The 27,249-nt window shown below is 44.8% G+C and overlaps 1 long non-coding RNA gene across 2 annotated transcripts; it reads left to right on the top strand.

Annotated features, from left to right (window-relative positions):
- On the top strand, positions 1-27,249 carry LOC132390037 (uncharacterized). 2 transcript variants are annotated; one of them, XR_009510758.1, is made up of 5 exons: positions 1-236; positions 5,015-5,188; positions 22,750-22,976; positions 26,162-26,258; positions 26,402-27,249. It is a non-coding gene; the product is annotated as an uncharacterized LOC132390037 (long non-coding RNA). The 2 variants fall into 2 exon arrangements; XR_009510759.1 differs by lacking the exons at positions 26,162-26,258; positions 26,402-27,249 and adding an exon at positions 24,160-24,437 and having other exon boundaries at positions 2-236.

Genomic DNA, 27,249 nt, shown 5'->3' with positions numbered 1-27,249 from the left:
TCCAGTCAGATGACCATCAGGTTCCCATTCTGCCATAAGTTGACGCAGTGTTAGTTTTTGAGCCCTGATTGGCCGAAACACTGCATCATATTACAGGTAGCAAGGAGTCCTGGGAGAGTTGCTGTTTGGACTGTAATCATTGAAACTACTACTGTCGCCTCATTGTGAATTATTTTGCCTCACTATCGGTGTTTATTAACTAGAAATATCAGAGGATGTATTGAATGGAGCCTGAGGTAAGATAAAGGCAAACATTGCAATTTTAGTTTCAACGTTATAAAACTGCTGTGTGTTAATTTTATATCACTTTACGGGAGAATGTCAGTGCAGCACTCTGTCAACTGGACTTTAATTGCAGTTGGGTAATGCAACAAGACAATGATCCAAAAGACAAGAGTAAATCAATAAGAGAATAATTTTAAAAGAAAATTAGAATGGCCTAGTCGTAGTCCTAACGTTAAGCCCTTAGGAAGTTGCGGAATGGCCTGAAGCAGCAGTTCCGTCGAGGAATCCTACCAACACCCCAGAGTTGAAGCGGTTTTGTAAGGCGGAATGACATAAAATTCTTCCAAGCCGATGTGCAGGAAGATCAACAGTTAACGGAAGCATTTGTTTGAATTTATTCCTGTACGGGGGATTGGGGGCACGGCGGAGTTGGGGGGGGGAGGGAGGTCACACCAGTTAATGAAAGCCAAGGTTCACAGACTTATTTTGAATAAGTACATGCAATATTGAATGATGTTAATATTGTCATAACAAGACTCACAGCGTTTGAAATTGACTCTGTTTACATTTTCGGTCACTTTTGGAGAGCCGCTTTCTGCATTGCCAGGATAACAGCCCATGTGACCGGTACGGAGTGGTAAACATTTTTATCGCATTCTCGTCACCGTTGCTCAGTGAGAGTTAGTGGCGTCAGGAGCAGATGTAACAGACTGATAAAGGGGTGGGGAGGAAGTTGTGAGCATTGACTGCGTGTACTGAATTATTCCTTTGTTGGAATGAAGAGAAAACTAATGATGATCCCCTTTTCCATCCAGTTCCATCTGCTCATTCCCCGCGCATCTTGTTTAACCTCTCTCCGGGCTGTAACCCACCACCTCAATGATATATATCAACCATTTTGTTCAATCTCTGTCCAGTCTGTATCCCACCAACTCAATGATATATAACAACCATCTTATTCATCTACTGTCCATTCTGTATTCCACCACCTCAGTGATATATATCAACCATCTTGTTCAGCCCCTGTCCACTCTGTATCCCACCAGCTCAGTGATATATATCAACCATCTTGTTCAGCCCCTGTCCGTTCTGTATCCCACCACCTCAATGACAATCTGTATCGCATCAATAATTACAGTTTTATTTTCAACGTTACAAAATGGCGAAGCGTTAATCTTGACAACATTTAAAGTGAGTCTGTTATTTCATTTATTTTTTGTCACTTTTGGAGAGCCATTTTCTCTGTTGCCAGGGTAACCGCCCATGTGACTTGCAGGGAGTGGTGCTCATTTTTATCGCTCTCTGGTCACGGTCCCTCAGTGAGAGACAGCGGCCTCCGGACCGGATGTGACAGACTGATAGTGGGGTGGGGAGGATTTTGTGAGCAGTGAATGTAACGACTGTATTAGCTCTGTGTTGGAATGAAGGCGAAACTAATGAATGTGGGCATTACATTTGTGCAACTTTGTTCAGGCCGTCACAAACATCTTGTAATCAGTCAATAGTTGTGCATCATTTAAAGTAAAAAGAGAAAATGCTGAGACCGTTCAGCAGATCGGGCAGTAACTTCGACAGTCCCAATTCAGATACTGGCTCTTCCACAGTTTTTCTTTCCACACATCCTATCTGATGAAACAAGTTTCCAGCACTATTATTTCAATTTTGTATCAATAGCATTTTAATCCTGTTAGCCTACAGAAAATATGATGGCCAATTGTGCCGGACAACTCCTCACTTAACAATAAGATAACGATAAATTGTGTTCAGTTTAGCTGCAGGAGACAATGTGAAACGTATCGCTTGTATCTGGTGACTCACGCCCAGGCTTTCCAGCCCGGTCATTGGTCCAGTCAGATGATCGTCAGGTTCCCGTTCTGCCATAGGTTGATGGAGTGTTAGTTTCTGAACTCTGATTGGCCGAAATACCGGTAACAAGGAGTCCTAGAGTTGAGGTTTGGGCTGTAATCCTTAGTACTTATACAGATGGGACATGATGCTCCTCCTTCCAAATGATTCAGAAGTCTCGGGCATCTGGACATTGGTTGTGGATATATCCCTGAATACACCACTTTCTGTGAGATGTGTGGACGATGTGCGAGGCTTCTGGCGTCGGTAAGTGACAGGATCATCTGTGTGACACTGTGAGGTTGTGTCATGGGATATCCTAGTTTCAGATCAAGTAAAATGGACCCGGGGGGTCAACTTGCCCAGGTTTATAAGGTGTTGAGCGAGTATTTCTGGTCTGTAAAATAATTGTTCAAACCGTGTTTGTAAATTCCCCCTCACTGTCACACGTCCGCCAGGCAGTGGAAATCTAACAGAAACTAAAGATGCTGGAGAGCTGCAGTAAAAACTGAAAATGTTTGAAGTAATTGTGACGAACGGTGTAAAGCTGAATCGTCAAATTTGTTCCTTTTCCCACAGCTGTTCCTTACCTGCTGAGTGTTCCTGGTAATTCCAGTTTCCCTTTACTACATTCACCCTGGACTGGTTTATATTTCCTGAAATTAACCTGATTTAACCTGGGAATGGAAATGGCACTAAATTGTTCTGGTATCCATTTGCCTGTTGTTCCTGGGAATCTGTTCAGTGTAGTTGTTAATAACAAGGTTCACAAGAATAATCTCAGGAATGATCGGCTTTATGAATGAGGAGCATTTGATGGTTCTGGACCTGTGCTTAATGGAGTTCAGAGGGACGGTGAGGGTGGTGGAGGGATGTATGGTTAATAAACCTACCGAATGTTGAAAGGCCTGCATACAGTGGACATGGAGAGGATGTTTCCATTAGACAGAGAGTCTGTGATCTGACAGCACACTCAGAATAAAGAAGCCTACCTTTAAAATTGTGTTGACAAAGGCAGACAGACAGACAGACAGACTTTACTGATCCCAAGGGAAATTAAGTTTCGTTCCAGTTGCACCAACCAAGAATAGAGTAGAAATATAGCAAAATAAAACCAGGAATAATTAAGTAATGATAAATAAATTATGCCAGTGGAAATAAGTCCAGGACCAGCCTGTTGGCTTAGAGTGTCTGACACTCCAAGGGAGGAGTTGTAAAGTATGATGGCCACAGGCAGAATTGACTTCCTATGTCGCTCAGTGTTACATCTCGGTGGGATGAGTCTCTGGCTGAATGTACTGCTGTGCCGAACCAGTACATTATGGAGTGTTTGGAAGTCATTGTCCAAGATGGCATGCAACTTGGACAGCATCCTCTTTTCAGACACCACTGTCAGAGAGTCCGGTTCCACCCCCCCACAACATCACTGGCCTTACGAATGAGTTTGTTGATTCTGTTGCTGTCTGCTACCCTCAGCCCGCGGCCCCTGCACACAACAGCAAACATGATAACACTGGCCACCACAGCCTCGTAGAACAACCTCAGCATCGTCCAGCAGATGTTAAAGGGCCTCAGTCTCCTCAGGAAATAGAGACGGATCTGACCTTTCTTGTAGACAGCCTCAGTGTTCTTTGACCAGTCCAGTTTATTATCAATTCGTATCCCCAGGTACTTGTAATCCTCCACCATGTCCACACTGACCCTTTGCATGGAAAGGGTTCACTGGTGCCTTGACGCTCCACAGGTCCACCACCTGCTGTTTAGTTTTTTTTTCCACAGTAAGCTGCAGATGATTCTGTACGCACCAGGTGAGAAAGTTTCCCACTGTAGCCTTGTGCTCAGCCTCACCTCCCTTGCTGATGCATCCAACTATGGCAGAAACATCAGAAAACTTCTGAAGATGGCAAGACTCTGTGCAGTAGTTGAAGTCTGAGGTGTAGATGGTGAAGCGAAAGGGAGACAGGACAGTCCCCTGTGGAGTCCCAGTGCTGCTGACCACTCTGTCTGACACACAGCGCACGTACTGCGGTCTGCCAGTCAGTTAATCAATAATCCATGACATCAGGGAATCATCCGCCTGCATCACTGTCAGCTTCTCACCCAGCAGAGCAGGGCGGACGGTGTTGAACGCACTGGAGAAGTCAAAAAACATGACCCTCACAGTGCTCGCCGGCTTCTCCAGGTGGGCGTAGACAAGGCTCTGCAGGTAGAAGAAGTCATTTTCAACTCCTCGTCGGGACTGGTAGGCGAACTAGAGGGGGTCTAAGTGTGGCATAACCATAGGCCGGAGCTGCTGCAGAACAAGACTGTCCAGCGTCTTCATGATGTGGGAGGTCAATGCCACCCCGTCTGTAGTCATTGGAGCCACTGAAGCGCGGCGTCGTCGGTACAGGGATGAGGCAGGACGTCTTCCACAGCCCAGGAACCCTCTGGAGACTCAGGCTCAGGTTGAAGACATGGTGAAGTACCCCACATAGCTGGGGGGAGGCACAGGCTTTGAGCACCCTGGGGCTGACACCATCCGGGCCTGCAGCCTTGCTTGAGAAAAATCTCTTCAGTTAAAGGATGGCTGCTGTGTGGAAACTGTTGCCGCAGAGGGTGGTGGAGACTGCTCTTTGAGTATATTTATGGCAGATTTTAATATGTTCGCGATTGCTCAATAGCAGGGTGAAGGCAGGAATATGGTGTAAGAATAAAAATCATGTTTGAATGGTGGAGCAGACTCGATGGACAGAATCATCTAATTCTCCTCCTACATCTTGTGTCGGACCATAACTGAACGATGACTCCTTCGTATCCCGTATCAGACATTGGGAAGTGCGAGGGGAACTTTCAGATTTGTTCTTTGAGATCGTTATATTTGTCTTCAACATTTAAACTTCGATAAACGGAAATAGTTTTTTTTTCTCATTTGTATTGTTAATGTGCTTTATTATCTCCCTAGTTAAAGTTAGACCTGCGGTGAGAGATTTATTAGAAGAAAAACCCCAACTGGAAGGAAACCGCGACTGAAAACGAGGGAACAGCAACAAATGAACCAGCCCGAAGACTGAGAGCATCAACTGGACAGAACCCTCCTGACTCAGAGTTTCCATTGATTCGTTCAGCAGAAAGTCTGGTGAGTCTCCTTTAGTCAAACACTGGTCATTTAGACATTACATATCTATACAAAGGAAGGTAGGAAACCATTGGAATGAGACTGAATGTGCCAGGTATGCCTATGTCAGACCCAGCTGTAATCACTCCGTCTGGTAATGTGTTGTCCGCAGCCCAGCTCTTTAAAGCCACTCACATTCCCTCAGTGTTTGCTCATTTCAAGCTTTTGCGTGTTTTGAAGCAGTTTTTGGTCAGTTCTGAGTGGGGAGAGGGAATGTCTGCGGTTTGTTTATACTTACTGTCTTTCAGAAATGTAATTGCTTGAACTTAATTTGTGCCGACTCAATAACCATATCCTGTACCTTCTGAACCAAATTATCGATCTACAAGACAAGTAGGAATAGGTGTAACCCCGGGAACATCACTAAGCGCGGAACTCAAGTCCAAGAAACAGCTTCTCACCGTCAGCTTCTGCTTCCTAACAATCACCTGTTTGCAGACTCTGGGGCCCTGTAACAAACTCAATGTTAACAGCAAGATTAGACAGTTTCTAATATAAAGAGGAAGTTGTGCTTCCTGGGGCAGGTCTGGCACATGTGACGCTCGCAAGGAAAACCTCAAGGAGGGCGATCAGCGGGAAAGGAAGAATGGACGAGGGAGTCGCGTAGGGAGCGGGACTGTGGGGTTGGGGGTTTAGGGAAAGATATGTTTGTTGCTACTATCCCGTTTGAGATGGCGAAAGTTACGGAGAATTGGGCGCTGGACACAGAACCTGGTGGTGTGGTGGATGAGGACCAGAGGAAACCTCTCCCTTGTGGAGCCGCGGGTGGATGGGCTGAGGGCAGACGGAAGATGGGCGGAGGAAATGCGGTTTAGGGCAGCATTGCTGGGGAAGAAGAAGGACATCTCATTAGTTCTGGAATGAAAAGCCTCAACCTGAGAGCAGATGTGGCGGGGACAGAGGAACTGAGAGAAGGAATGGAATAGGTATAGTGCAGGTAGCTGAGAGAATCAATGGGTTTATACAAGATGTCAGTGGATATACGACCTCCTGAGATGAAGAAAGATAGTTCGAGAAAAGGGTTCGACGAGTCAGTAAATGGACTAAGTAAACTTGAGAGCAGGCGCAGGAAGAAGCACCAATGCATTCGGCAGTGTTGTGTCAGAGGAGTAGGAAAGCGATACCGGTGCAGGCTTGGAACAAGGATTGTTCCACATTCCCGGCAGTGGGTAGGGGTTAGGTCGCAGGTACATTGTGCTTATTGTAAATGTTATTGTGTAAGGGAGTGACATGACTTCACTTCTTTGTGCTTTGTTTAGATTGTACCTGTATTAAGGTGTAAAATCCCGTTCCCCATACTAACACTGGTTATCCAGACCAAAGAACAAACTGCCGCAGGAACTCAGTGGGTCAGGCAGCATCTGTGGAGGGAAATAGACCGTCAACATTCCGGGCCGAGACCCTCCCTCTGGACTGAGAGTGGACGGGAAATAGTCAGAGAAAAGAGGTGAGGGGTGGGGATGGGGCAAGAGCTGGGGAGTAAGAGGTGGATCCAGGTGAGGGGGGAGGTGGGAAAGTGGAAATAGTGACAAGGGTGGGGGTGTGAGTGGTTGGGGCAACACGAGGCTGCAGAAGATGGAATTTAATTCCATAGAGGATTAACAAAGTGGTTAGACAGTATTTGTTATAGAGAGTACGATGAAGATTCGCCAGACTGATCCCTGGAGTGGTGGGTATCGGCAAAGTGAAATTTATTTGGGATTTGATGAGATTTTACCTGGAATATGGTGTAATATCCTGCTCCTCATAAAAACACGGGTTATACAGACCAAAGAACAAACTGCCGGAGGAACTCAGTGGGTCGTGCAGCATCTGTGGAGGGAAATGGACTGTCAACATTTCGGGCCGAGACCCTCCCTCTGGACTGAGAGTGGACGGGAAATAGTCAGAGAAAAGAGGTGAGGGGTGGGTATAAGGGTGGGCTGGGGAGGGAGAGGTTGATCATGGTGTGGGGGAGGCAGTGGGGTAGAAGTGGCGACAGTGGTTAGGAACTGAGTGGTGGGGTCAGAACAGAGCTGCAAATGATGGTGCCAAGATGAGGCCACCCTCGCGGTGGACGATCAGCTCGTTAACTTCCGGCTGTGTTCCCTCACCTCATGGTATGAATATCGATTTCTCAATTTGGTGATCAACATTTCCAATTTCCACACTTAACCTATTCCCCAGTCTGACCTTTTACTGCTGCTCACCTGTCCACTACTTCTTTGTGGAACCCCTCTTACTTATCTTCAGTCCAAAACGTGGGTCTTGGCCCGGAATGTCCACTGTTTGCACATTTCTATGAATGCTATCTGACCTGATGCCTGCCTGCTGCATTTTGAGGAAATTATTTTCATAGAGTATTGACAAAGAGGTTAGGGAGTATTTGCTACAGAGAGTGCGATAAAAATTCAGCAGACTAATTCCGAGGCTGTTGGAATTCTTAAATGAAGAACGATCAAATTCGAAAACTCTTCCATTTGGGGAATTGAGGACTGACAAGTGAACACACTGAAATACCAAACATCTTTAACGAGTGAACTGAGGATCCGAGTCTCTGAGACAGGTGACGACTGTTCGAGACTGAGATGAGGAAATGTCTTCACTTGGAGGGTGGTAAATGTTTGCAAGTCCCCAGCTCAGAGGGCGGTGAAGACTCAATGACCTTTTTTACATAAAACAGTGGCCGGCAGATGTGTGGAGCCGAAATGAAGATCGGGCAGAAACATGTGGCTGAGATGGAAGAACAACCTCCATTTGTTGATGGTTAGACGGGCAGAATGACCCCAGCTGGTGTTTCTGACTTGATGTTTCAGTGTTCCTGTACATTAAGGCCGGAGGATTGTGAATAGAAATTAGTGTTTATAAACATATACTGATTTACGTCAAACCTGCAGAGTTCCGTTCTGTGTATAAATTCTATGTGAGCCCGGCATGGGGATGAGCTCTTGACTCCATGACCAGGGAAAGCGGAAAGGGGAAGTGTACAGAGCAAAGCGTTGAAATGTATCTGCTGTCAATATGAAATACTGTGGAAAATGCAGCATATGGGTCGGGCGGTATGTGATGGGCGATCAGCGGAGTCACCGGTTCAGTAAGGAGAACCCCCACAAGTCACCTGATCCCGTTTCCCGCTCCCATTTTACCACAGATCTGCAGCATCTGCGGATCACCCCCCCCCCCCCCCCCCGTGTATGTGTAGATTCATTTTCCGTCCGTTCAGACAAGGCAGTGAGATCCCGATCTGTCACGTTCACTCATTGAAGGTTTTTTTTTTTCTTGACTCCACTCCACTATTATGACCTGCTAAGCGTAGCCAGTGTTTCCCGATGTTTGATCGTATTTCTGAGAGAATTCAGCTTTTTCCAATCATCTGGGCTTCTCAAAAATTTTTAAACTTCTGTTAAGCCTCCCTCTAGAAGTTCAGAAATAGCAATCTAGGCCGAATACCATTTCCACACGATTAAAACGGGCTATCGGTTTATTAGTTTTCTGTTGTATTTTTGCACTACTTATTTAATTATATACTTATTGCATTTCATTGTGTCCGATATTGTTATGTATTGCATTCTGGTGCTGCCGCAGATTCATTTAAATGCAATTATCAGAAAATGAAGTTTCCCTCCTGAATTTCCAAAGGAAGACTCCAGCTGTCTTATAATTCCGCACAATTAAAATGGGGAAACAGTTTATTATTTTTGTCATGTACCGAGGTTCAGTGGAAGTCTTGTAATCGGTAAAATCCAGGCAGGTCAATACAGTATATTGAGGTGAAATCGGGTAAATCAATAACAGCGTAACAAATTATTGTGGTTAGAGAGAAAGTGCGGTGCAGGTATATATGTGGTGCAAAGTCACATCGAGGTACATTGTGGGGTCAGGAATCCATCTCGTCACACTGGGAATATTCAGTTCGCTTATAACAGCAGAATGGACACGGTCCTTGAGCCTAATGTTATGTTTCTGTTCTATTTTATCTTCGACCCGATGGGAGGTGAGAAGTGAGAATGTCCAGGTCTGTGGGGATCTTTGATTATGTTGCCTGCTTTACTGAGGCTGCGGGCAGGACAGAGAGAGTCCAAGAAGGGGAGACTTGTTTCTCTGATCTGCTCAGCTGTGTCGCAGTTCTCTGCTGTCTTCAGTCCAGCAGGTATCTCATCAGCTCAGTGCTATACTTATATCAACAACGTTTCTTCCAACAGTTGTCTTCATTGTGAAGTATTTTCTTCCGCCTTGTACCTCATTGAGTTTTCCAGGAATTGCTTTTTGTTGGCTAAAACTACCAGAGGTTTAACTGAATCAACACGCGGGGTAAATAGAGCCATTAAAATTTCAGTGTTTCTGTTACAAAATGGTTGCATGGTGGGACTGAAATAGTGAATGGTGGGACACCAAGTGTGTGGAACAGAGAAACCGGGGAGTACAATTGTACGTTTTCCAGAAAGTTCAGCAAAGAAGGCTTTAACCATGCTGGCCTTCATCAGTTGTGGCATTGAGCTTTGGGTTATGGGCATTATAATGTAGTTACATAAATTACTGGTGAGGCTATTACAGGCCTATTCATAGGCAGAGGTTTGGCCAAGCTGGATCTTTATTCCACTGAGCACAGGAGAATGAGGTGGTATTGTAGAAGTTTATAAAATCAGGAAGGGACATAGATAATTTGGTTGGTCGTGGTATATTCTCTCGGATTCAAGATCCAAGTTATTTAATGTCATTCCAGTACACAAGTGAAAAGGAGAATAACATACTCTGGATCTGACGCAGGAACAATAGAAAAAAACACAGGAAGATAAAGAGCACAATTATAAAAACACACACTACATATGATAGCTTTAAATATTGATCGTATGTCCATGAGATGATAATAGGAAGAGGAGTGTCTGGACATATGGTGACTGACAGGAAAATTTAAAATAGTGGTGATGGGGGTGTGGAGCGGTGAGTTAGTGGGTGGAGGTGTTGATTTCCCTTACTGTTTGAGAAAATAACTATTTTTGAGTCTACTGGTCCTGGAGGTGATGCCACGTAGCCTTTCCTGATGGGAGTGGGTCAAAGGGTTCATACGCAAGACCGGGTGGGACTGTTGCCGGCCTCTTTCCCGCATGCACTGCACATAGTCCATTCTTTGCAGCCTTTTTAGAAAGTAGAGATGTTGGGGAGCGAGTATTGTGGAATGTGTTCTGGGACCATGAGGGGTTGTGTGAGATGTGCACGCCCAGGAGTTTGAAACTGCTTCCGGTTTCCACAGCTGCTGATGTAAAGACGTGTGTGAGTGGTGCAAGTTCTCCTGAAGTTGATAACCATCTCCTTTGTCTCGTTGACGTTGAAGAAGAGGCTAGCCCGTAGTCATTTGAGTGAAGACACATGAGTGAAGTTTTGACGATGGCCGTGAAGTCATCAGTGAGCTGGTGTCCGTACTGACGGAGTACATGGACTGGGATGTTTTCTGGCCCGGCTGCCTCACAGGGGTTGAATCTCTGCACAGTCCTCTCATCTGCTGTTGTTACATTGTGTGGTTGTTCTCCTCGGAGAGTGTAGCTTTCGTGACTTGCTCGAGTTTCGAGCCTCGAAGCATTGTTTAGAGCGCACGGGAGGGGAACGTGACTCATGCAGTCAGCGCCATTTTCCCCAACGTAGTCTGTAATGCCGTTGATGCCCAGTCAAATACACCAAGGATTCTTCCCCAGGGTTGGGGAGTCCGAAGCCAAAGGCCACAGATACAATGGAGCGGAGAGACCAGAGACACCTGAGAGGCCATCTCAAAACACAGTGCGAGTGATTATCTGGAACGATCTGCGCAGTGTTTGCATCGTTGGTTCTCTGCCTCTGGTTCAGTTTTCTCACCATGTTTGGAAATTCCCACTCATTTTCAGCTCTGTGACTCAAGTTGTAGGAGACCTGAAATCAAATCAGAAAATGTTTGAAGCCATTCCGACACAGCGAGTTGGAGCTGAAACATTAACTTTGTTTCACTTCACAGATATTCCTTATCTATTGACTGTTTCTCGCATTTTCATTTATTTTTAGAACATTACATTGGAATGATTTACGTCTCCTGGGAAATGGAATTGTATAGGACACACAACGTAATCATTCCCTTACAGAAACAGGGCTTTCAGACAATCTAGTCAGTGTCATTCTCCGCCTAGGCCCATATACGTGCACCCAGACCACAGCCCTCAATACCTCCCTTATCCATGTACCCATAGAAAATTCTCTTAAATTTTGCAATTTAACCTGAATTTGCATTCGTGAATTCTGATCGAAATGGTTCCTCCTCAGATTCCCCCTTAATATTCCACTTTTTGCCCTAAATCCATGACCTCACCAAACCTGAGGGGCAAAAAACTACATGAGTTCACGCTATCTATACCATCATAGTTTGTATACCTCAAGCAGGGGTATCCTTTGTAAACCTCTGGCAGGGGTTCGCAGTCTGGGAGCCACGGACACCACGGTTAATGGTAGGGTTCTGTGGCATAAAAAAAGTCATCACAATCTTTTGTGCTTCACAGATTTCTAACTTGTTCAATCTACCCCTGTGACTCAGCTCCTTAAATACTAACAACATCCGTGACTGCCAGGCCTCCTGCCGTCTCTACACTTGCCTGCCAAGAGCTATTTAGAGTAAGCTGGTCCATCTCTGACACATCCGTGCGCTTTCCTGATCTCTCCATCTCCAGAGACAGGTTGTTAACCAACATATTTTATAAACTTACTGATTCCCGTGATAATCTCGACGATGCCTCTTCCCGGCCTATCACCTGTAAATTTTCTCAGTTTCATTGCTCCCCCGGCATCTGTTCACAGGATCCGGCAGTCCTCCCCCCACTATTGATGCAGGCCTCAGTCACATTTACCGTACTTCCGTGCTCACCCCATCTTCCTACCACCGTAACAGTGATAGAGTTGCTCTTGTCCTTACCTACCGCCCCTTCAGCCTCTGCAACTTCCACCATCTCCAAAGAGATCTTACAGCTAAACATATTTTCAACTTCCTCGCCCACCCCACCCTCTTCTTTCAACAGGGATCACTCCCTCCATAATTCCCTTGTTCATTCATCCCTCCTCACTAATCTCCCTCCATCCACTTTTCCCTACAAGTGGCCTAAGTGCTACAACTACCCGTACACCTCCTCCCTCCCCTCCATTCAGACACAAAACAGTCCTTCCAGCTGAAGCGACACTTCACCTGCGAATCTGCTGGTGTCATCTATTTTGTCGTGTGCCCCCGATGCGGCCTCGTTTACATTGGTGAGAACAGCCATAAATTGGGAGACCATTTTGCCGAGCATCCCTGTATCATCTGGCACAAGGGAGACTTTGCAGCGGCCAAACATTTTAATTCTGATCCCCATTCCAACGTCCCGGTCAATGGCCTCTTCTTGTGCCAAGATGAGACCGCCCTCAGGGTGGCGGATCAACATCTTATAATCCATCTGGGCCCCCTCCAACCTGATTGTATGAATAATGAATTCTCCTTCCAGTAAACAAAGCCCACCCCTCCCCCCCCCCCATTCTGAACTTTCATTTCTCCCTGGGTCCCCTCATTCCCTTTCTCCTATTGACAACGCTCTGATTCTTTCCTCTCCAGCCCTTGAACTGACCATCACTTGACTTCACCTATCACCTTCCAGCTCCCCACTTTATCCCCACACCCCCCCCCCCCCGACATTTGTATTCAGATCACTTCCCCCTCCTGCTCAGGAATGAAAAAGGCTCGTGGTCCAAACTGTGGACCGTTTACTCTTTTCCATAGCCACTGTCTGCTGTGGTGAATTTCTCCAGAATTTTGTCTGTGTTACTCTGGATTTCCAGCATTTGCAAGCTTTCTCGTGTTTAAGTGTGGCAATTACCGTAAGAATTATTTGGGCTTTGTGAAGATTGTACCTGGAATATGGTGTAAAATCCCGCTCCCCACACTAACACGGGTTATACAGACAACAGAACAAACTGCCGGAGGAACTCAGTGGGTTGTGCAGCATCTGTGGAGGGAAATGGTCCGTCAGCATTTCGGGCCGAGCCCCTCCCACTGGACTGAGAGTGGACGGAAATAGTCAGAGAAAAGAGGTGAGGGGTGGGGATGGGGCAAGAGCTGGGGAGTGAGAGGTGTATCCAGGTGAGGGGGGAGGTGGGAAGGTGGAAATAGTGATAGGCGTGGGAGGTGAGTGATTGGGACAACACGGGGCTGCAGAAATGGAATCAAATTCTGTGGAAGATTATCTAACAAGTAAGAGAGAGTTTGTTTTAGAGATTCACCAGATTGATTCCTGGAGGACGTTGAAGTCTCAGTGATCGTCTTCACATAAAACAGAGGCCGGCAGTTGTGTGGAGACCGAAGGGATCGAGGAAATGAGGATAGGGTATAAACATTTTGCTGAGATGGGAGAGCAGCCGCCAACTTGTTGATGGTTTGATGGGCTGAATGGCCACCTCCTCCTGTTTCTCACTTGATGTTTCAGTGTTCCTGTCCAGTGAGGCTCCGGGGGAATGTGAATAGAAATTAGTGTTTATAAACGGAAAAGTGATTTCAATGAAACCTGCACAATTCTTCTTCGGGTGGGAATTCAGTGTCGGACCGGGATGAGAATTGATCCAGTAACTCTGAGAACCGGGTGGTGGAGCGATGGGGACGGCGAAGATGCAGAGGGAGATATTAAAAATGTAGCTGGGCTAAATATGAAATAATATGTAAAATGCGGCCTGTAGATCGGGCAGTGTGTGAGGGGCGAGGAGCAGAGTCACCGGTTCAGACGGGAAACCCTCCACCCGTCACGTGATCCAGGTTCTCACTCCCATTCCAAACGCAGATCTGCAGCATCTGAGGGTTTCGCTTCCGAGGCCCCGCCCCCACTCTCACAGTCTCCGGATGGGCGGGGTTTTCGTTCCGTTCTCTGTTGAAGCGGATCGTCGTCTGGGAGCCGGAGGACCGATCGCTTTCTGCGGGAACAATTGATCAAGTTCTCATCGGTGGGTATTAATAACCGGTCACTACGGGTAAACGTGACCTACATTTTCCCATCGGTGAGTACGGAAGCCGATCCCGGGGGAAGTTGGGCACCTGATGATGGGCAGGGAGTCCCGTTAACATCCTCGAACCGGTGGTCTCGTCCCGCTTCCTGGACACAACCTGTCGTGGTCGGTCCGGGTTATGGGACCTTCACACTGAAACGCCTGAGATGAGCCGCCGCTCAGCCCCTGGTGTTCTGGTCCCAGGAGAGGGATGAGGTGGTGATGCCGAGACTGAACCCATCCATTAAGATGTACCTGGGGAACTTTAGCTCCATCACCCGGCCCGGTATCGGATCCAAACTTCACCTGTATGGATGCCTGGGGTCGATAATTGTTTTACATATTTGCAGCACACTGGAAGCGGCCGTTCGGCCTGTTGTGTTCTTGCAGACCGCGAGGGTTAACCAGAGTAATCGCACCCTCGGGACACTCCTCCACGTGTATGAGTAGTTTCATCTTTCCCAGTTCAGACAGGACAGTGAGATCCAGATCTCTCACGTCCTCTCGGGGGACTGGGAAGTTTATTTCAATCTTCTTTCCATTGCTACGGGTCGCCGAAATGCTGACAGTGTTCCCGATATCTGGCCCTATTAATGAGAGAATTAAGCCTTGTTCATTTATCTGGGTTTCTCGGAAAAGTGTCCACTCCCTCCAAAATTTCCAAAGGAGCAACCCAGGCTGTCTAATATTTCCACACGATTGAAATGGAGAATCTTTATTTTGTACAAAGGTAAAGTGAAAATCGTGTCTCCGGTATTGTCCACACAGATCAATACATTGCAGCAGTACATTGAGGTAAAACAAATCATTCTGGTTACAGAGAAAGTGCAGTGCAGGTAGATATGTGGTGCAAGGTCTCATCGATTTAGACTGTGAGGTCAGGAGTCCACTCATCACGCTGTTCGCTTCTAACAGCAGAATGGACACCGTCCTTGAGCCCGGTGGAATGTTTCTGTTTTGTTTTATCTTCGCCCCGATGGAGCATTAGAAGTGAGAATGTTCAGTGTTGTGGGGATCTTTCATTATGTTGTTTGCCTTACTGAGGCAGTGGGAAGTGTAGACAGAGTCCATGGAGGGGAGGTTGGTTTCTATGATGTACTCAGCTGTGTCCACAGTTCTCCGCTATTTCATTCAATTAAAGGAAGAGCAGTAGCCGTATGAAGATGTGAAGTATCGGGATGGGATACTTTCTACGGTGCATTGATAAAGTGTGTAGAGTAGAAAAGGGCATATACCAAAGTTCTTATTGTTAGTTCTGGTTTGTTAAATTGCAATCTGTTATCTACTATCTATTTTCTATCATCTGAGGATCTGTGCATTGCGGGAGGATCATCAGAGATTGTCCTCGATCCCCTTATCTCATCTGGCTCCATCTGCTCATCCCCTGCCCACTTGGTTCAATCTCTGTCGAGCCTGTATCCCACCACCTGAAAGATATATATCAACCATCTTGTTCAACCTCTGTCCAGTCTGTATCCCACCACTTCAATGATACATATCAACCATCTTGTTCAACCTCTGTCCAGTCTGGATCCCACCAACTCAATGATATATATCAACCATCTTGTTCAATCTCTGTTCAGTCTGTATCCCACCACCTGAAAGATATATATCAACCATCTTGTTCAACCTCTGCCCAGCCTGTATCCCACCAACTCAATGATATATATCAACCACCTTGTTCAATCTCTGTCCAGTCTGTATCCCAAAGCCGCAATGATATATTTCAGCAATCTCTCTTTCAAACCTCGTCTTCTTTGTGAAATTTTGTTTTGCATCTTTTCCAGGATATTTTTATATAGACAGGACTACTAGAGGTTTAATTGAACACAGCACGTGGCAAGGTAAAAGCAGACATTTCAATTTTAGTTTCACCGTTACAAAATGACTGCAGTATTAATCTTTGTCATTATGGAGCTCATAGCATCTGATGTTGAGTTTGTTATTTCCTTTTTCGGTTATTTTGGGTGAGCCATTTCCTCCGTTTCCAGGGTAACAGCCTGTCAGAGCTGCAAGAAGAGTTGCACTTCTTTATCGCTCTGTGGTCACCGCCTCTCAGCGTAGAGTGGCCTAGGGAGCAAATGTAACAGAGTGATAGTGGGAGGAAAGGATGCTGTGAGCATTGACTGTATGGAATGCAATACACCAGGGGCGGAATGAACTGAGAACTAGCAAATTGTTTGGTGTGGGGTGGCATTTACAGTTTAGGGTGACCATCAGTTACTGTCTATGCATTGAATTGAAGAGGGAGAAAATACTACAGTTGCAGGAAATTTAAAGTAAAGAGGAGGAAATGCTGGAGACTCTAAGCAGATCGGCAGCATCTTGGACAGTCTCAGTTCTGGAACTGGGTCTTCTACCTTTTGTCCTTTCAGTCTGATTTACTGATTTCCCAGCATTTTCTAGTGAATGGCAGGGCACCAAATGTTGTGGAACAGAGCGATCTGGGAGTACAAGAGTACAGTCACTGAAAGTGGACGGGCAAGTATAGAGAGCGGAAAAGAAGGCTTTAATCATGCTGGCTTTCATCAGTTAGGGCATTGAGTTCTGGATTATGGGCATTATATTGTTGGTGTCGCTACACAGAGTATTATGTACAGTTGTGTTCACCCTACTGTAGTAAATATATTATCAAGCTGGAGAGGGTGCAGAAGAGATTGCTGAAGATGTTGCCTGGACTACAGGGCCGAGTCGTAGGAAACATTTGGCGGAGCTGGGTCTTTAGTCCAGATGAGAATGAGGGTGACATTGTAGGAGTCGATGAAATCAAGATGGAATATAAATAATGAGGTTGGATGTGGTATTTTCCCCAGGATTCAAGATTCAAAATTGTTTGATGTCATTCCAGTACACAAGTGTAAAAGAGAACAATATAATTCTTAATCTGGATCCAAAGCAAGACAGAAAAAAAATAATGAAAGGGACCACAATAATAACAAAACATAAAGTATGATAGCTTAAAACGATTGATTGTGTGTCCATAAAGTGACGTTAATCACTGGAGTGTCTGGACATATGAGACTGACATTGATAATTCTTCTGCATGTGCCTTGCGCGTTACACACTTGGGCGATCATGGGTCTCCAGATCCAATGACTCCTCACAGAGTCAATGATATCTCGCACACTTAGATCTGTTAGTTCTTTCACAGTGTCCATATATTTTCTTCTTTGTCTTCCTCTTCCCCGTTTCCCAGGCATACGGCCTTGCAACGTAAGGCATTCTATTTCTCCCTTTGTGATGACATGGTGCAGGAATTTAAGTTTTCTCTCATTTAATGTTCTCATTAAAGAACTTTTTGTATCTGCACGTTGGAGTACCGTCTCATTAGTTACCCTATCTCTGTATGATATTTTCAGCATTCTTCTAAAAAACACATTTCTGTTGCTTCTCAGTTTCTTTGGAGTTCAGGTGTTATAGTCCATGTTTCGGAAACATACAGCAAGATTGACCAGATGCAACATTTCAGTAGCCTAAGCCTTGTTGTCATAGAAATGTGTCTGTTGGGAAAAATGGGTTTCATTTTTTGGAAACACGAGTTAATCTGCAGATGCTGGAAATAAACAAAAACACAAAATGCTGGCAGAACTCAGCAGGTCAGACAGCATCTATGGGAGGAGGTAGTGACGACATTTCGGGCCATAGATGCTTTCTGGCCTGCTGAGTTCTGGTAGCATTTTGTGTTTTTATTCATTTTTTGGAAGTTGGTTTTGGCAATGGCAATTCTTCTTTTTATTTCTACTTTACTTCTAGCATCTTTTGATACAAAGCTACCAAGGTAATTAAAGCCGATCTCTTCTTTAATCTCTTGGTTACCAATGGACAATTGGTAGTTGGGAGTATCCTGCCCATTTTATATTTCCATATATGTGTTTTTTTTTACCGTTGATGGTTAGACCAAAATCTGCACTTGTTTGTATTGCTTTGTCTAGGAGGATTTGTAAGCATTCTGCAGCAATTGCTATTAGGGTGGTATCATCTGCATATCTTATATTGTTGATGTAAACATCTCCAATTTTTATCCCATCTAGGTCTTCTATTTCTCTGAGAATCATTTCAGCATAGATATTAAATAATTCCGGTGAGGCAACGCATCTCTAACTCCCCTTTGAATATTAGTCCAACTGCTTATATTATCAACAATTTGTACAGCCACTGTTTGATTCCAATATAAATTTTGAATAAGTTGTTGGTCCCTTCCGTCAATGTTTAGTTAAGTGAGAATTTGAAATAGTTTTTCATGTTACACTTTGTCGAATGCTTTAGTGAAATCAATAAAAAATAAAAGGACATCATTTTGACATCAATTGCCCATTCTGAAAGCGTTCGTGGTATGAAAGTTGCGTTCCTGGTTCCTCTATCCTCCTTAAGCCCATATTGCAGTTCAGAAGTTTCTGGCCTTAACTTGTTTTTAATTCGACTCAGAACAATTATCAACAAAATCTTTATTATGTGACTCATCAGACTGATTGTTCTATAATTTTCGCAGTCAATAGTTCCAGGAATTTTAGGCAGAGTTATAAATACTGATTTCAAGAGATCGTCAGGCAATACAGCAGACTCATATATGTCATTAAACTCTTCAAAATGAATATCTACTCCCAGATCTTCTGGGGCTTCTATCATTTCCACTGAAATTCCATTAGGTCCAGAGACTTTACCATGCTTCATGCCTTTCATTGTTTTAGTTCTTTCTTCTTTGGTAATAGGTGGGCCAGGATTAGGATGTTTATTTTATGGGGTTCCCCTCTATTATCTTCAAACATCTGATCTATATACTGAATTCAACTCTCACATACTTTATCTGGGTCTGTTAGGATGGATCCGTCTGCTGATCCTGTGCATCCTGTAGAGGAGGTTTTCTAAATTGCTGTAACTTCCTTAATTTTCCTGTGCATTTATTTGCTGTTGTTAATATGACCTTCTACTTCATTGCATTTTTGATTCAGCCATTCTTCCTTTCCAATATTGCACAATCGTCTGGTCTGTGACGTTGATTATCTGTCTATAAAGTGACATTAGGCACAGGAGTGTATAGAACTGTCAGGGAATGTTAACCTAGTAGTGGGTGGGGTGTGGAGGGTGTAGTTACTGAGCAGAGGTGTTGATCAGGCTTACTGCCTGTGGAAAATAACCGTTTTGAGACTGCTTGTCCTGGCGTGGATGTTACAGATCCACAATTCCTTTGAGGATTGAAAGTTGCGTTCCTGGTAATACCAGATTTGTAAAGAGATTTTTGGGCTTATTGACCATTAGGAAGAAGTGACGGGATATTAACGCTAAAGTTGTAAAAGTCACAGTGATTCCAAAATATGCAGAATTGTGTGCAGCTGTTGTCCGAACTTGGAGGAAAGATATCGATGAGAGTGGAAGTGTGCAGGGAAAATTACACGGACATTGCTGGTGTTTCAGGAAATAATTATAGTGATAGTTTGAACAGGTTAGGGCTTGATTACCTGGAATACAGGGGAATGACAGGGTATCCTAGCAGGGTTCCAACTTTTCTACGCCATTTTCCCCTACAATTAAAGAAAGGGTCCATGGGCCCGAGGTTCCAAACCCCCGCTAGAAACATAGAAATCGATGATGGTATAAAAAGGGTGAATGCAGGTATGCATTTTCCCCTCATGTTGGGTAAGATAGTGAACTTAATTGAGAATGTGACACATTTAAAGGGGTTCTGAGGGGGAAGTAAGAGATGAAGTTTCAATTGTAGTATTTGAGAGATGGCTGGGTAGTTACATGGATGAGGGAGGTTTGGAGGGCTATGGTCTAGGTGCAGGGGGCGAACATGACACGGACTGGATGGGCTAATAGTCCCGTGTCTGCGCTCTGAGGGCTCTGTGAATTTAATTTGATCGTTCGACACATATTCGACATTTGTTGCCGACAGATGGTATCCAACAATGTGTTTTTATTTTGGACCAGCGTCTGCAGTGCCGAGAGTTCTGTAGAGCCGGAACCACCATGAGATTTGCTGAATGCCCCTCGTCAGGGTAAAAACAACCAGTGGAATTTTAGGATCACCATCACAAAATGGTTGAATGTTCAGTTCATCTTTGCCGTAATGTCACACTGAGTTTGTTATTTCCCCTCTCGGTTATCTTTGCGAGCCACCTCCTCTGTCACCAGGGCAACAGCTCGCTGGAGCTGCAGAGAGTGTTGAACATGTTACTGACTCTCAGCGGAGAGACAGGGGCCTCAGCAGCCGCGGTTGATACGAGGATGCTTTGAGCTTTCACTGGGCGGGATGGATGATGTCTGTGTTGGAATGAAGAAAGAACTAATGATTGTAGAGATTGCATTTATGCAATTTTGTTCACTGTGTCAAACATCTTGCAGGCTGTCAGTGTTTTGTGCATGAAAAGAACAAAAATATCTCCTATACTTATTATTTTGAAATTTATATTTACAACATTTTGTTCCTGTTACGTAATGGGAAAGTGGCTGCTAATTGACCCGGGCTACAGCGCACTCAACAATAAAAAAAGTAATGAACAAGTGTGCTCAGAGTAACAGTGGAGACAAGTTGAAATGTATCAGCACCCTCTTCGTGACCCAATGCCCATGTTTCCCGGCTGATCCCCGTCCAGAACAAGGATCAACAGGCTCCAGTTCTGTCACGGGTTGGTGTGGGAGGGTAAGTTTTTGAATTGGGATTAGCTGAGACGCTGCCGCATATTACCGGCAGCAAAGAGCTCTGGGAGAGTTGGTGCTTCAGATACAATCTTGGGATGTGGTTTCCAGGAATATGGGACTGTCAGTGTTTGGGCTTCGGTCTACGTTGGTGCTTTTACAGAAGCGGCTGGATGTCCCTCCTTCCGCAACGAAGCAGACGTCTCCGGGGGCTGGATATTGGAAGCGGCTTCTCTCAGTGTGAAACGTGGGAACACCCACCTTGAGATGTGGAAAAGATGTGCGAGGCGGGAGTCAAAGAGAAACTCGAGATGCTGAAGATGGAACAGAACATAGAACAGTACATCACAGGAACAGGCCCTTCGGCCACAGTGGTGTGCCAGACAAGCTGAAAAGTAAATCACCCCCCGCCCCTCAAAAAATCTAATGACTCCTACCTACACAATGTCCATATCCGCTCAATCTTCCTCACACCCACGTGCCTATCTAAACATCTCTTAAAAGCCTCCGATGTATTTGCTTCCACCACCATAACAGACAGCGCATTCCAGGCATCCACACCTCTCTGAGTAAAACAACTTACCCTCACATTTCCATTGCATCTACTCCCTCACACGTTCATTGCATGTCCTCTGGTATTAGACATTTCAAAAACAGCGAAAAGATACTCCCTGCCTATTCTATCAATGTCTTTCACAATCTTATAAACCTCTATCAGATCTTCCCTCAATCCCGACCGCTTCGTGGAGAACAACCCGAGATTTTACACAGAAGAAATGGATGACGTTTGAAACCATTCTGACGAATGGTCAGGAAACCGAATCGGTAACTTTTTCCCTCTCCCCGCAGCTGCTCCTTACCTGCTGAGCGTTTCTAGTGATTCCCGTTTCTCTTTATTACATTCACCCTGGAACATTTTAAATCTCCTGCCAATGGATCAGCGCACCAGCGCTCGTTTTGTGACAGTTGATAGAAAAGCGAAGAAACCACCGCTTTTCCCAGTACATTATCCTGGTCCCAATTGTCCTGTTTTCTCCCCTGAAAATGCATTCAGTATTGTTGTTGATAACAAGGTTCAGAGAATAATCCGAGGAATGATAAGCATTATGCATGTGGAGCATTTGATGGCCCTGGGCCTGTGTTCAGTGGAGTTCAAATGGTTGGCGGGTTAAGACAGGGGTGATTATTTACACCGACTGAATGACAAGAAGTTTGGTTGCAGTGAGAATAGAGAGGGTGTCTGGATTAGACGGAGAGTCTGGGATCTGCGAATAAAGAATCTCAGAATAAAGAAGCTTCACTTTAAAACTGAGATGAGAGCAATTACTTTAGCCAAATGTTGGTTGATCTGTGGAATTTGATGCCACAGAGGGTGGTGGAGGGTGTCGTTGGGTACATTCATGTTATGGATTGCTAAATACGTTGCGTGCTATAGTAGGGAAGCAAGAATACGGTGTTGGGAAAAAATCATCCATGATTGATTATGCAGCAGACTAGAATGACCGAGTCACCTAATTCTGCCTCTATGCATAATGATTTTTTATCTTATACCATGACTGAGTGATGACTTCTTTTTATCCCATCACAGACAAAGGAAGATCTTCAGATGCTACCAAGCAACACACACAAAATGCTGGAGGAAATCAGCAGGCCAGGCAGCATCTGTGGAAGAGAGTAGAGTCGACATACAGATGCTGCCTGATCTGATGAGTTCCTGCAGCAATTTTATGTGTGTTTCTTTGTATCCCATGTCAGGTTTTGTAAAGTCGAGGGGCAGTTACAGATTTCTTCACTCGCATCATTATATATGAGTTCAAGATTAAGTTCCAATAAGCTTAATCCTCTGTTCTACTTTGTATGAGTAACATGCTTCATTATCTCTCTGGTTAAAGGTTGACCTGACCTGCGAGATTTATTGGAGGAAAAGCCCACGACTGGAAGAAAATCACAACTGAAGACGAGGGAACAGCAACAATGAACCAGCCCGAAGACGGAGAGCACCAAATGGAGAGAACCCATCTGACTTGGCGTTTCCATTGATTCAGTCAGGGGAAAGATTGGAGAGTCTTATTTACCCGAACACCGGTCCTTTTGGTATTACATTTTTGTACCAAGGAAGGTAGGAAATAGCTGGAGTGGGACTGAATCAGCCTAGGAATACCAATATGCGTCTGTCAGACCCAGCTGCACTCACTGCAGATTTGCTAATTACTCTGTGAAGCCACGCACATTCCCTCATATTGTTTGCTCATTTCAAACTCTTATCAGTTCTGCTTGTTTATTTGCTTGCCTGTGTTACGTCACATTAATCTGAAAATGCGTTGAGAATTTCCTCCCTTTATAAGAGGCCAGTTTTTTTCCTGTTCTGTTGATTGCGGAAATGTGGAATTACCGTGAACTGCAGCAACATGTCATTGACTCCTCTGTCTATTGCAAGCTGCAATGATACACTTGCCCTCGAGTATATCGTCGAGCAAGCCTCTGCTAAGAGCAAACCCTCTTGAAGCCAAATGTCCCAGCACCATATTTCAGTCTTAACTAGCAAATGCCAAACAATAATTTACATTTGTATACCCTGTCGCCATCAAGTGCTTTTCTACTAATAAATTGTCAGAACGTACGAACCTGTGATTAAGCATATTTAGGTTTTATAATGAAGTTATGTTCCCATTTGGCCCTGTACCAAAGGCATGGGTTATATCTGTACTTGGGATGAATAAATGTCCCTGCAGCCAGGACTGCTGGAGCTGCCGAGGTCGGATTAAACTCAGTGGTTGCGGGTTGGGAAACAGAGCGTTTGGTCAGGTAATAGAAGAGTTGATATAAAGGTAGATGCAAAGTTCACAGAGACTGGTGGAAAGGTCGGATGTGGACAGGACATCATGTAGTCAGCTGGAAACGTGGTTAATTCCATACAATAAGTATTAAGAATAAGAGTAACTTAGAACATGGATGGTGCATATTATCACCATTACACAGACCTGACTGTTATAAGGGTAGGATTGGTGTTTGATGCTTCAGTTTTTAGTTGTTTCAGAATACATATGGAGGATTGTCTTTACTAATTAGGAATGGTATCACAGCTACATAAACAGAGAACATCAACGTAGGTGAAAGTCAGAAACGGGAAGGAGGCTATCAATCTGGGAGCATTCTGTCAGCCTTCCCGAAAGCCACTGGGATAATGAGAGCAGATAACTCGGCAGTTTTGGGAAAGGTGCAAAAGCAACAAGGTTGTTGTCATTGTTGACCTCAACGTTCCTGATGTTGATTCCATCTCCTTGTTCCAAAATGTGTCAAAGGGCCAGAATGCGTTATGTGTCCTGGATGAATTCTTGACATAGTATGTGGCTGGGCGAACTGGAGGAGCTGCCATACTCGATCTAGTATGAGACAATGATGCTGGTCAGGTGACAGATATTACGATGCGTGACACTTTTGAGATAATGACCACAACACCTCAACTTCTATCATGGTCATGGACACGGATGGTAGCGGACGATACGAGGCAGTATTTAATAGTTGCAATGGTATTCGAAGCATCTTGGGAGTGTAAATTGGGAAAAACAGTTTCAAAGGGAAATGCACAATGGAACTCTGAAGTTTGTTTCAGGAACACTTAAATGCGGTTCGGGGAAGATTTGTTACAGACACCGTGAAAGAATGTTTATATAAACGAACCGTGGTTCACAAGAGATGAGAGCATTTAAGCAAGAAGGAAGCATTATTTAGGTTTAGGAAGCAACATTCAAGCAAGGCTCTAGAGAATTATAAGGTCGCCTGGATGGAACTTAAGAAGTGATTTAGAAGTCGAAGGGAACTTGAGAAGTCCTTGGGAAGTAGGATGAAGGAAAGCCCAAGGCGTTCTACATGTGGGTGAAGAAGAGGAGGGTGAATCGATTGAGTGTAGGACTACGCAGGAGCAAAGGTGGAAACGTGCCGGAGGATACGGTGACAGGTGAGGTGCTTAACGAATGCTTTATTTTAGTGTTACCAATGAGATGGACAGTGATGGTGACGATAGCATAACATTGTCATTCTGCTAAGAAAGAGATGTTGTTCATTCTGCCAATAAACACCACGTTACTACAGGAAGTGACGGGGGGTGGTTACGGGGCACTGATAATGGTCATTGCATCCTCTCTGGCCACAAGGGTAGCAACACATGATTGGAGGCTGTCAAATGTTGTTCTGTAATTCAATAAACACAATGGGCTTAATCCAGGGGATTATAGACCAGTGTGTGTTACATCGGGGGTTGGAAAACCCTTGGAACGGATACTTGAGGACAGGAATTTTGAGCATTTGGAGAAGCATAATCTTACTACGGGTTATCATTTTGGATTTTTGATGGTGAGTAGAGAAAATGGAAGGGGATGTGCCCGAGACAATTTTCCACAGTACGGACCAGTCACACACAGAATATCTACCAACATTTGTGTCGGCAGAGACTGAGTAGGAGTCACCATGGCATGGTGCATGGAAAGTTGTGTTCAACAATACTTTTTAAGGTTTTTGAAGATGATTGTCAGTGAGGATGGGCGAGTGGATGTTGTACATTGAACTTCAGTAAAGCCTTTAACAAGGTGCCTCATGACAGCTTGGTCTGGAAGACAAGGTCCCATGCGGTACAGAGAGAGAAAGTTAGATGGATTCAAAAATTGCCTTGAAATTAGTAAGCAAAGAGTGATGGATGAAGGTTTCTCCTCAGAATGGAGGCGCGTAAGTAGTGTTGTACCGCAAAGCTACAAGTTGCAATATTTGATATTTGTTATTTGATAGCAATGAATTGAATGCAGGTGCACAAGGCTTGACTGGTAAGTTCGTGGATGACGCAAAATTAGTAGATGGTACCCACGGTGAAGAATATCGTAGCTTGTAGGGGATCTAAATGGGCAGATGAGTGGTATATAGATTGCAAAACCAACATGAGCAGCAACGGTTTCATGCAGCGGCTGGTGATTATGTGCAGGGACCTGCCAGAGGAAGTGGATGAGGCAGGCACAATTGTATAATTCCAGAAGCAGTTGGGATGTGAAGATGGAATAAAGAGGCCAGGAGGGAAATGGGCTCAACACAGGAAATTGGGACCAGCTCTGTGGGCACTGTGGTCGGCATACTTCATCAGTAGGATGAGCCAGATATCACTGGACAGACGTACAGGCATGGTGTGGGAAGTGATGTTAACAGGGAATGTTTGGTTCCTAAACGAACTGCTGCTCAGATGCAGAGGATGCAGATACTGTCACATTTGCACATTTGCACATTTGCTCTCTGACACACTGCTTGTTTTGTGTAATTCAGGGCATCACCAGCGGGTGGAGCTGTCGTGCATCGCGATCAAAGTGTAAACAAGACGACGAAAATCGACAATCATCAGTCAGAATAAGAATGGCTACAGGTATGATCACCGGGATCTTTATAATTAAACTTCTGCCCTGTTGGTGCACAGTAGTTCAGATGAAGAAACTTACACAGGCGCTAACAGGGCAGAGAAGTTTTATCAAACATTGATCCCACTGGTAAAACGGCTTTGTGTTCCAGTTCCAGCGCAGGGACCTGACACCAGTAATGGTCGAATGACTCCGCTCACCAGGCCAAGCTTCACCTGAGTGAAAGGAGCTGGAGACCCTGAATCAGCAGGTTGAGAGTGAAACACATACAGGAATGAGACAGCGGTGTTGCTTGTTACGTAAAAGTCCAGGTTCAGGGTTTGTTGTACATCAGGGCCTGTTTAGAGGTGAAAGACATCTCCAATTTTCATTTATAAAATTCAGAGACAGGTGATAAGTGCATTTCCGGGATTTCAGAGATTCTGTGATAACAAAACATTTCAGGATTCGGCAGGGCAGCTATCAACACCCCTCTTGTTGACAAAGTAGATGAGGGGAATTTTCCAAACTCTGTTTTCTGTAGCCGAGCCGAGAACTTTGCCAGACTTGGAAATGGCTGAGGATCAGGAGACCCTTCATTTTAGATAGACTTGTGGTCAGCTTCGGAGCATCACTGTCTGGTTTGGAGGGGCTACTGCACAGGACCGAAAGAAGCTGCAGAAATTTGTAAATCTACTCAGCTCCATCTTGGGTACTAGCCTACAAAGTTCCCAAGACATCTTTGGGAACCAGGGTCTCAGAAAGGCAGCGTCAAATTATTAAGGACCTCCAGCACCCCAGGCATGCCCTTTTCTCACTGTTAGCGTCAGAAAGCAGATACAGAAGCCTGAAGGTACACACTCAACGATTCAGGAACAGATTCGTCCCTTCTGCCATCTGATTCCGAAATGGACATCCCATCTTTGGACACTTGCTTACTTTTTTTTGATATAGAGTCTTTCTGTTTTTGCATGATTTTAAAGATCTACTCAATATACGCAATTGGTTTATTTGTCTTCT

The sequence above is a fragment of the Hypanus sabinus genome, unplaced genomic scaffold (genome assembly GCF_030144855.1).
Source record: "Hypanus sabinus isolate sHypSab1 unplaced genomic scaffold, sHypSab1.hap1 scaffold_744, whole genome shotgun sequence".
Taxonomy (NCBI): domain Eukaryota; kingdom Metazoa; phylum Chordata; class Chondrichthyes; order Myliobatiformes; family Dasyatidae; genus Hypanus; species Hypanus sabinus.
Note: the sequence above shows the minus strand (reverse complement) of the source record. Positions and strands in the feature narration are given on the sequence as shown.